The following is a 10877-nucleotide window of genomic DNA, read 5'->3' on the forward strand; positions in this document are numbered from 1 at the left end:
TTGAGATGTAGACCCATCTCATGTTCTAGAGGGGGAGGGGAGGGGTACATTAATGCCCCTCTAGTCCTCCAGGTGATAATAAGCACCATCTCGCCAGGCATTAATCTCTCCCTACTGGTCTCCCATGAGTTCTTGGTGACACGGTGCTCATCAAATTTGTCAAGTAGCAGCATGAGCAGTCGAGAGTCAATGATCTCGTTCAGGACTAGTCTACCCATCCAAACTCTCTGTTGTTATTTTGTCCACGTCGATGGGATCATTTTTGACATCTTTCCTAAAGTTATGTCGGCATTTATTTTATCTATTTATTTGTTCATTAATTTTGTGTAACTATAAAGAGTAACAGCACCTCAGGCTGAAAGTGTCAGTTTACAAAGCAAAAACTTGTATACAAATTAATTTAACATTATATTATAAGATGTTTAAGATTATGAAAAATAATACATAAAAAACTGTTACAAAGAAAAATTGTATAATAAACTGGTGAACAGTGATAGACTGAAAGTTTAATATTTTTACATGAAAAAGGAATAATATAATGAATTATTGACTCAGAAATTTTCATGACATTTGATAAAACAGTTAAATTCTGAGATCTAAATGGCCAAAACTTGTGAGCGCCCAATGTGGGGCTCGAACCCACGACCCTGGGATTAAGAGTCCCATGCTCTACTGACTGAGCTAACCGGGCTGTGAGTGAATATGAGAACATACATAGTGAACATTGAGGCGTCAATGGGTATTCACTGTCATTTTAATTTTACACTGCATGATTTTTGAATAATTTCCACCACAATTACCATGAACCCGTGCTTAACGATGAAAACAACTTTCTGTTTTTGTAGCCAAAATCCTAATAATTTTATGATAATGATTATCATGATAACAATTTATAAAAAAGAAACAAAGAATTAAAAAAAAGTACGAAATCTTAATTCAGTATTTGACATTCACTTGTGTTGCTATGTCAAACAGTACTGGAAACTTGTTCCATTTCATGTCAACGAAAACAACTTTGATAAATAACATTTTGCCCCCCCCCCTCAATGTATTGTAAGGATTTGATTATAAAACGAAGGAAAATCAAATTCAGATACAAAACTTAATTAGTTACAAAAAATGCAAAATGGTATAACTGAAATAAACTGGTAGACAGTGATGAAATAGAATGTGCATATTTTTACAAGAAGCTTATAATTATGTAATGTATTATTGACTCAATTAATGTCATGTTGATTTTAAAAGACTAAAAGGGGTGCGCCCAATGTGGGGCTCGAACCCACGACCTTGGGATTAAGAGTCCCATGCTCTACCGACTGAGCTAACCGGGCTGTGCGTAGGGTTACATGTTCGAGCACAAATGGCAAACTTAGTAAGAGCACTTTTTTTTCCCCAAAAAATTTGGCCGATCGATATTTTGTTTCGTTGGGGGGAGGGGGGTAAGGTCAGCTACCCTATGGTCACCCATTACCACAACTTTTTAAATTTTTATTATATATATATTTGTTTTTAACTAAACAAAAACACACACATAAAAAAGTTGAATGCGTACGCGCCTGGGTGTCTATTTAGGTATTCACTGTTTGAATACATCTTCGCAAAACATAGACACAAAAAATCCATTTAATTCTACACTGTATTTTGTTTGATTAAATCCACCAAGATTACCATGAACCATTGCTTAACGATGAAAACAAGTTCGTTTTATTTTTTTTCAGCCCTAGCGCTATTAATTTTTTAGTTGTGAATATCATGATAACATTTATAAAAATGAAACAAAGAAGTAAACACATGTGCGAAATCTTAATGAATACAGTATTTGACATTCATTTGTGTTGCTTTGTCAAACACTAAATGAAAACTTGTTCCATTTCATGTAAACAAAGACCTTTCTCGAAAACAATATCGCTAGTGACATTCGTTTGTCTCGCAATGTATGGTCAACAATATTATTGATCGATTTATTTGACCGCCGGTCCAACCGTAGAGTATAAAACACGCTTGCTTACAATATACTTTATCACCTGACGAAGTGTAGCAGCGGCACACGAAACGTCGTGATATTTTAGATCCCTTGTTCACCATACATTTACATTGCGAGACAAACGAATGTCACTAGCGATATTATTTTCGATACTATATCCACAATGAGTAATATATAGCATTAAAGACCTTTTTATTGAATACATTGATATGCTTATATAAGAAAGAAACATCAAATTCAAATACAAATATCATCAATAATAAAATAAGCTAAATTTTATAACGCCGGAAATGAACTGGGGAACAGTAAAAGACTAAAAGTTGAATATTCTTACAAGACACTTGGAATAATGTAATGTATTAATGACTCAGTAATTATCATGACAATTTTTTTTTTAATTCAAAACGGAAATTAATAAAATTTGTGTGCGCCAAATGTGGGGCTCGAACCCACGACCCTGGGATTAAGAGTCCCATGCTCTACCGACTGAGCTAACCGGGCTGTGCGGCATGTTTATGAAATTGAATATCATAATAAAATTTATGAAAATGAAAGAAAGAAATTTAAAAAAAGTGCGAAATCTTTATGAACACAGTATTTGACATTCACTTATGTTGCTATGTCAACAATGACTGAAAACTTGTTCCATTTCATGTCAACAAAGACATTTTTATTTCATTCCATATTTGCCCCCTAAAGATACATTCTATTGATTAGATTATAAAACGAAGAAAAATCAAATTCAGATACAAAACATGGGTAGTAGACAAAACAAGTATATTCGTATAGCAGAAATAAAGTAGTAAACAGTGATAGAATGGAAGTTGAATACTTTTACAAGAACCCTGGAATAATGTACTGTATTAGTGTCTCAATTAATGCCATGATAATGATTTTTAAAAGACTAAAACAGAGGTGCGCCCAATGTGGGGCTCGAACCCACGACCCTGGGATCAAGAGTCCCATGCTTTACCGACTGAGCTAACCGGGCTGTGTGTGACGTAAAGTGTTCACGCACAAAAGGAAAACATAGATGTATATACAGGTATTCACTGTTTGAATACATCTTTATCGTAACAAAGACATACAAATCGTTTTAATTCTAAACTGTATGTAGGAGGTTGCTAGAGTTCGTATGTTATTTGAATAATTTCCTATTACCATGAACCTTTTTCATCTTATTTTTGCTAAGCCCGAACACTATTAAACTTATAGTATGATAACATTTCATAAAATGAAACAAAGAAGTACAAAAAAGTGCAAAATCTTAATGAATACAGTATTATTTGACATTCATTTGTCTTGCTTTGTCAAGCATTACTGACAAATTGTTCCATTTTATGTCAGTCAAGACCTTTTCATTGAAAGCAATTAAAACATAATTTTTGTATTGATTTGATTATGAAACAAAGAAAAGTCAAATTAAGTGATAGACTGAAAGTTGAATATTCTTACAAGAAGCCTAGAATAGTGTCATGAAGAATTGACGCAGTAATTTTCATGACAATTAATAAAACATTTAAAATTTAAAATTGAAATGACAAAAACTAAGGTGCGCCCAATGTGGGGCTCGAACCCACGACCCTGTGATTAAGAGTCCCATGCTCTACCGACTGAGCTAACCGGGCTGTGCGTGTACATACAACAGTAATTCGAGTGTGAAAATTCAAGGGAGTAGTACAATAGTTATTATATGGTAAAAACTGTAACCTATAGAGTACACCAATATTCTTTGAAAGTTTTTTTTACAGAGATCATTTATATGGTAGTTCCTTGACAGTCTATCGTCTAAGTAGATGCCCAAAAATTTAATATTTTGAACCTTTATTATTTCTTCATTCCTATAATATAATTTCAAATCAATATTTCCAATGTGGCGAGTTCCAAAGATCATGCAATTTTTTTTTCCAGTATTCAAAATCAACTTATTAGCATCCATTCATTGACTTATATTATTTAATTGCATGTTTACCAATTGGTACAGTGAATTAAAATTTGTACCTGATGAGAAAATACTTGTATCGTCTGCAAATAAAATAAAGTTAATCGACTGAGTGCAAAATATGATGTCATTTATATAAATAAGAAATAAAATTGGTCCTAAAATGGATCCCTGGGGCACTCCATATATAACTGTTTTATATTCAGATTTTATATTATTAATTTCAGTAAGTTGTTTTCTGATATTCATTTGTGTTGCTATGTCAACAAATACTGAAAACTTTTTTTATTTCATGTCAACAAAAACCTTTTTATTGAATACAATTTTACCTCCAAAATTGTTTTAATTAATTTATTATCAAAAAAAAGAAGAAACATCTAATTTCAGATACAAAATATCATCGATAACAAAATAAGCAGAATTGTGTAACATAAATAAACTAGTAAACAGAGATTATGTATTATTGACTCAATACTTTTCATGATTATTAATAAACGTAAAATGTTTAAAATCTAAATTACAAAAACTAATGTGCGCCCAATGTGGGGCTCGAACCCACGACCCTGGGATTAAGAGTCCCATGCTCTACCGACTGAGCTAACCGGGCTGTGCGTGTACATGAGCACACACAATGTCAAAATTTAAAGAATATGAAACAAAGAAGTAAAAAAAAAAATGCTAAATCTTAACATTCATTTGTGTTGCTATGTCAAGAATTACTGAAAACTTGTTCCATTTCATGTCAACAAAGACTTTTTTTATTGAATACAAACCCCCCCCCCCCCCCCCCCCCCAATTTTGTTTTATTAATTTGCTTAACATCAAATTCAGATACAAAATATCATTGATAACAAAATAAGCAAAAAATGTATGGCAGATATAAAGTGATGAACTAGTGATAGACTGAAAATTGAATATTTTTACCAGAAGCCTGGAGTAATGGCATGTAGATTTGACGCAGTTATTTTCATGATAATTAATAAAACATTTAACATTTAAAATTTAAATGTCAAAAACGAAGGTGCGCCCAATGTGGGGCTCGAACCCACGACCCTGGGATTAAGAGTCCCATGCTCTACCGACTGAGCTAACCGGGCTGTGCGTGTACATGAATACACACAATGTCAAAATTTAAAGAATATGAAACAAAGAAGTAAAAAGTGCAAAATCTTACTGAATACAGATTTGACATTCACTTGTGTTGCTATGTCAAGAATTACTGAAAACTTGTTCTATTTCATGTCAACACTAAGATCTTTTTATTGAATATAATTTTCCAATTTTTTGTTTAATTGATTTGCTTATAAAAAAAAGAAACATCTAATTCAGATACAAAATATCATCAATAACAAAATAAACATAATTTTGTAACATAAATAAACATAATTTTGTAACATAAATAAACATAATTGTGTAACATTATTAAACATAATTGTGTAACATAAATAAACATAATTGTGTAACATAAATAAACTGGTAAACAGTGATAGACTGAAGGATGAATATTATGTATTATTGATTCAATAATTTTCATAATAATTTTAAAAAAATACATTTTTAAAAATCTAAATGACAAAAATTAATGTGCGCCCAATGTGGGGCTCGAACCCACGACCCTGTGATTAAGAGTCCCATGCTCTACCGACTGAGTTAACCGGGCTGTGCTTGTACATGAGCACACACAATGTAAAACTTTAGGCGTCAATTCACTGTCATTTTAATTTTACACTGTATGTTACTTGAAGAATTTCCACCAAGATTACAAGTTCATTTTATTTTCGTTTAGCCCAAATGCTATTAATTTTATAATTATGAATATCATGATAAAATTTATAAAAATGATAAAGAAAGAAGTATACAAAAAACAGTGCGAAATCTTGATAAGACAATCCACTTCATTACTTGTTCTGTTTCATGTCAACAAAGGATTTAATATTGAATACAATTTAAAACAATTGTTTTCTATTGATTTGCTCATACAACAAAGAAACATCTAATTCTTACAAAAAGCCTGGAATAACGTAATGCATTATTGACTCAGTAGCTGTCATAATAATCATACATTTTAAATCGATACAAAATTTAAAAAAAAAAAAAAAAATTGTGCGCCCAATGTGGGGCTCGAACCCACGACCCTGGGATTAAGAGTCCCATGCTCTACCGACTGAGCTAACCGGGCTGTGCGGCAAAATTAAACAACAACGCAAACTATTCAGAAGTAGGAAATCAATAGGTCTTCTCTTGAATCAACAGGACAATACATTGTATTCTCATGTGTCCGAACATTTTATTCGAGTTTTATTCATTCAAAATACATTGCGGGCAACTGTTGGACCATAATCATCGGGCGAATTTTCCAGCGAACACCCATCTTCTCTATTTTAAACCATACAACATGAAAGCAAAAGTAGAGAAAATAAAATTCTAAGTATCTTACATAGTTTTTTCTTCTTCAAATGCTGTCTATTGCAGTCAGACAAAGTGCATAATAACAACACTGATTAAAGAGGGGAACTTTTTATGAATGTCCTAAAACTCCTGCAAGTAACATAATTGGAAAACTGACTGGCCCGTAGATAATCATCTAAATAGGTTTTTTAATTTCCATTATAAAAAGAAAACCTTAGTAGCCTACAATTACCAATCATCAAAGGAAAAGAACAACCACAAGAGTTTGCTTATTTATATATTTTTTTAATTGTTGGTGTCTGAAGTGAGACTAAAAGAATTGAATTGCAGGAGTTTGAGATGTCTGGTTGGGAGAGATCATGATTTTCTCCCGATGAGTGAAACATTTGTTTAATTACGGTTGCAAACATAATTAAAGTCCTCTTTTTATTTCTAGTCTTTCATCCCAAACCCTCGTGGACCGTCTTTTATTTTTCTCTCACGTCGAAAGATTATTTAGTCAATTTGGTGGAGAATTCTCCTTTTCTTTGACTCATTTTATTCGTGCTAATCAGAGGATTGGCGTATTATTGAATTATATTGGAAATGGTTAATAGAGGCTTTAATATGATAATCATTATCTTTAAAACGAGAGTGAATACCGGGTGTGGACGACGTAGACTAAGGACTGCATCTTTTCGAGCCAGATCGCATTCGCTGTTTGTCAACAAGCACCAGTATTGGTTTCTCGATGACAGGAGCGCTGCGAAATGACACTGCATGTTTATCACTCTCATCATTACCATGGTAATCCGCATCCTTAAATTGGAATTTCTGATTTGATGAAATTCTTCTTGAGCAGACGATCTGGGAGAGGGATACGCGCTTGAGCTCTTGGTCACGTGGTTTGGCTAACCTTGCAACAAGACTTTATGGCATAATCATCTTTATTTCTGTATCTTATCACGCACCGCTATTCCATATTGCCACAGCTTTTGGATTTTCACACTTTTAAATGCCTATAAAAGTCCCTTCAACATAATAATCGAATCATTTGGTTACTTTTGAATAATTTTACGTTGGTCATCTTTGTTTAATGGAAAAAGATAGCCTCTTGAAATTCGCATCTCATAGTTCCTTTTGTCTCTCAAATCATCTCAAAAGATATTTTGTTCAGTCTCCCCCTTTTTTAATTCTTCTCTGTTTTTATTGTTCCTTCTTTGTTGGTTTTGGTTTTTTTTAAAGAATAATTTTCCATTTTTCATTCATTATGACTCTCTATTTGAAACAAACGAAATCATTTCAATAGTCACATACCCTTTCCTATTTATTCGTTCTATCTAAATTCTAGTCTCACCAATATAACATTTTTTAACGGGATACATCTTATTTTTTCTCTATCTTACCCTATTTTTTAGTTTTCAGAAAGTACAAGAGCTCTTCTCGACTGTAGCCCTCGGAGACCAATTCAGACATGAACTCATTCGGAGGGGCGGAAGACAGTCAAATTGGTGAAGCCGACGGATGGTCGACAACCGTCCCCCATAGCACACATTAAAATTGTACTTGATTTTGTCTTCATTACTATCTATCTCTCTCTCTCTCTCTCTCTGCCACTCTCTTTAACCTTCTTTCTTTGTACCTAGATGCCTTTTTTAATACCCCCTATCTCTCTCTGCAAAATTTGTCTCGTTTCTTTGTTTCTTTCCCCTTCTATATCTCCCCACCCTCTCTCTCTCTCTCCGCTCTCTGTTGCTGCTACCTCACTTTCCATTGTTTTCTATACGGTATAATATGATTTATTCTTTCTTTAAAGTGTTTTTCTTTCCGCTATTCTATTTTTCCAGGTATAAAGTTCTCTACGTGTTTATTTTTTCATCCTGAATTTCTCTCCGTTAACAAAAAATCTATATCATGTTTATGTTCTATCCTCCCTTCCATCCTCTCTCTCTCTCTCCCCCTCTCTCCTCCTCTCTCCTCTCTCTGTCCCTCTGTATCTCCCTGTCTGTCTGTCTCTCTCTCTCTATCCCTCTCTCTTTTCCTCTCTCTTCCTCTCTATTCCTCTATTTTCCTCTTTCTCCATTTGCCCTTTTATCCCTTCGCGCGCCCACCCTCACCCCTCTCTCTCTCTCTCTCTCTCTCTTCCTCTCCGTCTCTCCCGTCTTGTCTCTCCTTTTCACCAATAAGTCGTTATACTTTTTTTCTTTCCCATTAATTTATACCCTCCCCCTTCCTTCTTATATTGCCCCCTTTTAATTCTCAAATGAACTCATTGAGACGTACTTTTGATCTTCTGAAGTCGTGGTGGTGACGCCAGTAATTATGATATTTCTGGTAGTCTAGTCAACCATTTATATTTCCCTAATTGAATGGACAAATGTGTAACCCCACGTCTATTTTCATTAGATGTAGCATATAATTATTGATGCCAACTTTTGTCAGTGATTTAAATGAAGAAGGATAATAAGAAACAACGTATTTTTGATGCATGTACTAATAGTAGATTTAGTGCGAACATACTTTAGATAATAAGAGTTAAAGTACTAAATAAAAATTAGCCAATCATTAAACGTTTTACACTTATGAATGATATTCTGAAATACATACATTTGCTTAATTTAGAAGTTTAAGATCGTATTCAAAATTTTGATATTGATGACGTTACGTGGTCTAAAATTAAAGTCTAATTATTCACAAATTGACTTTAACTGGCTCATTATTTTGTACACCTTATTTACTAATAGTTTTATTATCAGTACTGTTCTCTTGAACAATATAGAAGAGAAATGATTTATGTAACATGATCAATATTCATGGTATTGTCAGGTGGCTGGCTATTAAGGGGCGTAGACTTGTATTTTATTGGAGGGCGTTGAGGTGAGAAGTACATGTATAAATCTATTTCAAATTAGTATCCACAAATTTCAAACAGCAAACTATTTGTTTCTTCTAACCTTCATGTAGAGGTGTTGTGGACTAGTGGAGATTATGTCCCCGGGCTGTGAACCACAAGGTACGGGTTTCGAATCCCTGTCGCAGCACTAATGTCCTTTGGCAAGACATTAATCTGCATTTACCTTACTCCACCCATATAAGGTACATGGGTACCTAGCAGGAATGAATTCCTTGAAATGTTAGAGCGCCATAGTTGTTAAAGCAATGGAGCGCTATGAGTGTCAAGTTTGACAGACATGAGTGTAATACAAAAACCAACTATTTTGAATCTTATTATTTTTCACATCTCTACAGCTTATTTATTTGAATCATTATCTAAGTTTAAAAAGTGTAAACGCATATAATTGCGCAATCCATGTCTTCGCCTCTTTGTTCAGACTCTATCAAGTTCGTTCCGACTTTTCGAACTTTACGTTCTCTCCACATTCTTTTAAACCCACACCAGCTTTCTGCCTCCGATTTAAGTTTAATCACGAATATACTCCTTTTGTATAGGTCCACGGTTAGCAGGTCCACGGTTTAATCATATCCACCCGTGAGAGTGTGTGAACTCTATTGCCCTCCTGCATACCTCTCTACCAAGCATGTCTGCATCGCAATTTGATGCTAGCTTGTCCTCAGACTATACCATCTTCGCCTTTTGCACTTTTCATATTAACCATAGCACGCGAAGGAAATTGTATGCCAATTTTCTGAAAGTTCTGTGACAGATTGATTTGACCACCTACCAGAACATGCCCGAGATTTTGTGAAGTGATTTCGTTGACAGATCCCACCAGGCTATTTATGCTGATGGTGAAAACTCAGAGAGGCTTGTTACTGAGTTGTAGAGATATTTGTCGTGTTTTGGATATTATATTATAGAGCTATATTGGTTTAATTGAAAAAAACAAAATATCAAGAGAAAGTTGAGAAGAGATGGTAAACCTTGCAGTTTGAAATTAGCGTTTTATTTTTGTTGGTTCTTATTTGAACATGGCAAACTTGAAATAAATGCATTTTCGAATCCTCTCCCGACTGACATTATATACAATCTGATTCGAAATGCAAACACAAACCAAAAGCAAAGTAATACTCAATATCTTTGAATTGAGTTTTATAATTTGCACAATATTTTTTATTGAAGGGGGAAGGAAAACGCCTTTTTTTTTCTTCTCGAATCAGATAATCATTTAGCAAGGGTTCATGGTAATCTTGGTGGAAAGTATTCAAATAACACGCAGTGTGGAATCTAAATAAATGTGTGTAAAGATGTATACAAAAAGTGAATACCTATTGACGCCTAAATGTTTACACTGTAATTCGCTCACGCACAGCCCGGTTAGCTCAGTCGGTAGAGCATGGGACTCTTAATCCCAGGGTCGTGGGTTCGAGCCCCACATTGGGCGAACATACGTTTTTAGCCCTTAAAAATTGTATTATCATGACATTATTGAGTCAATAGAACATAACATTATTCCAGGCTTCTTATAAGAATATTCAACTTTCAGTCTATCCCCAGTCCACCAATATATTTCTGCTATTGTAGGATCGCATATGCTTCCAATATGTTCATTTGGACCAAATTGATGACCCCATACCAAAACTTTGTATTACCAGGGAGAGTGT

At 34.1% G+C, this 10877-nt stretch overlaps 10 non-coding genes across 10 annotated transcripts; 1 reads left to right on the forward strand and 9 right to left on the reverse strand.

The window, feature by feature from the left end:
- Positions 1 to 618: 618 nt before the first annotated feature.
- On the reverse strand, positions 619 to 691 carry TRNAK-CUU. Its single transcript has one exon. It is a non-coding gene; the product is annotated as a tRNA-Lys (tRNA).
- Positions 692 to 1258: 567 nt separating this feature from the next.
- Positions 1259 to 1331, reverse strand: TRNAK-CUU. Its single transcript has one exon. It is a non-coding gene; the product is annotated as a tRNA-Lys (tRNA).
- A 1081-nt stretch (positions 1332 to 2412) lies between these two features.
- Positions 2413 to 2485, reverse strand: TRNAK-CUU. Its single transcript has one exon. It is a non-coding gene; the product is annotated as a tRNA-Lys (tRNA).
- Positions 2486 to 2902: 417 nt separating this feature from the next.
- On the reverse strand, positions 2903 to 2975 carry TRNAK-CUU. The gene has a single exon. It is a non-coding gene; the product is annotated as a tRNA-Lys (tRNA).
- A 564-nt stretch (positions 2976 to 3539) lies between these two features.
- TRNAK-CUU lies at positions 3540 to 3612 on the reverse strand. The gene has a single exon. It is a non-coding gene; the product is annotated as a tRNA-Lys (tRNA).
- Positions 3613 to 4460: 848 nt separating this feature from the next.
- On the reverse strand, positions 4461 to 4533 carry TRNAK-CUU. Its single transcript has one exon. It is a non-coding gene; the product is annotated as a tRNA-Lys (tRNA).
- Positions 4534 to 4950: 417 nt separating this feature from the next.
- On the reverse strand, positions 4951 to 5023 carry TRNAK-CUU. Its single transcript has one exon. It is a non-coding gene; the product is annotated as a tRNA-Lys (tRNA).
- Positions 5024 to 5513: 490 nt separating this feature from the next.
- Positions 5514 to 5586, reverse strand: TRNAK-CUU. The gene has a single exon. It is a non-coding gene; the product is annotated as a tRNA-Lys (tRNA).
- Positions 5587 to 6032: 446 nt separating this feature from the next.
- Positions 6033 to 6105, reverse strand: TRNAK-CUU. Its single transcript has one exon. It is a non-coding gene; the product is annotated as a tRNA-Lys (tRNA).
- Positions 6106 to 10584: 4479 nt separating this feature from the next.
- Positions 10585 to 10657, forward strand: TRNAK-CUU. Its single transcript has one exon. It is a non-coding gene; the product is annotated as a tRNA-Lys (tRNA).
- The last annotated feature ends 220 nt before the right edge of the window (positions 10658 to 10877 follow it).

The sequence above is a fragment of the Strongylocentrotus purpuratus genome, unplaced genomic scaffold (assembly GCF_000002235.5).
Source record: "Strongylocentrotus purpuratus isolate Spur 01 unplaced genomic scaffold, Spur_5.0 spur5_scaffold_8, whole genome shotgun sequence".
Lineage (NCBI taxonomy): Eukaryota > Metazoa > Echinodermata > Echinoidea > Camarodonta > Strongylocentrotidae > Strongylocentrotus > Strongylocentrotus purpuratus.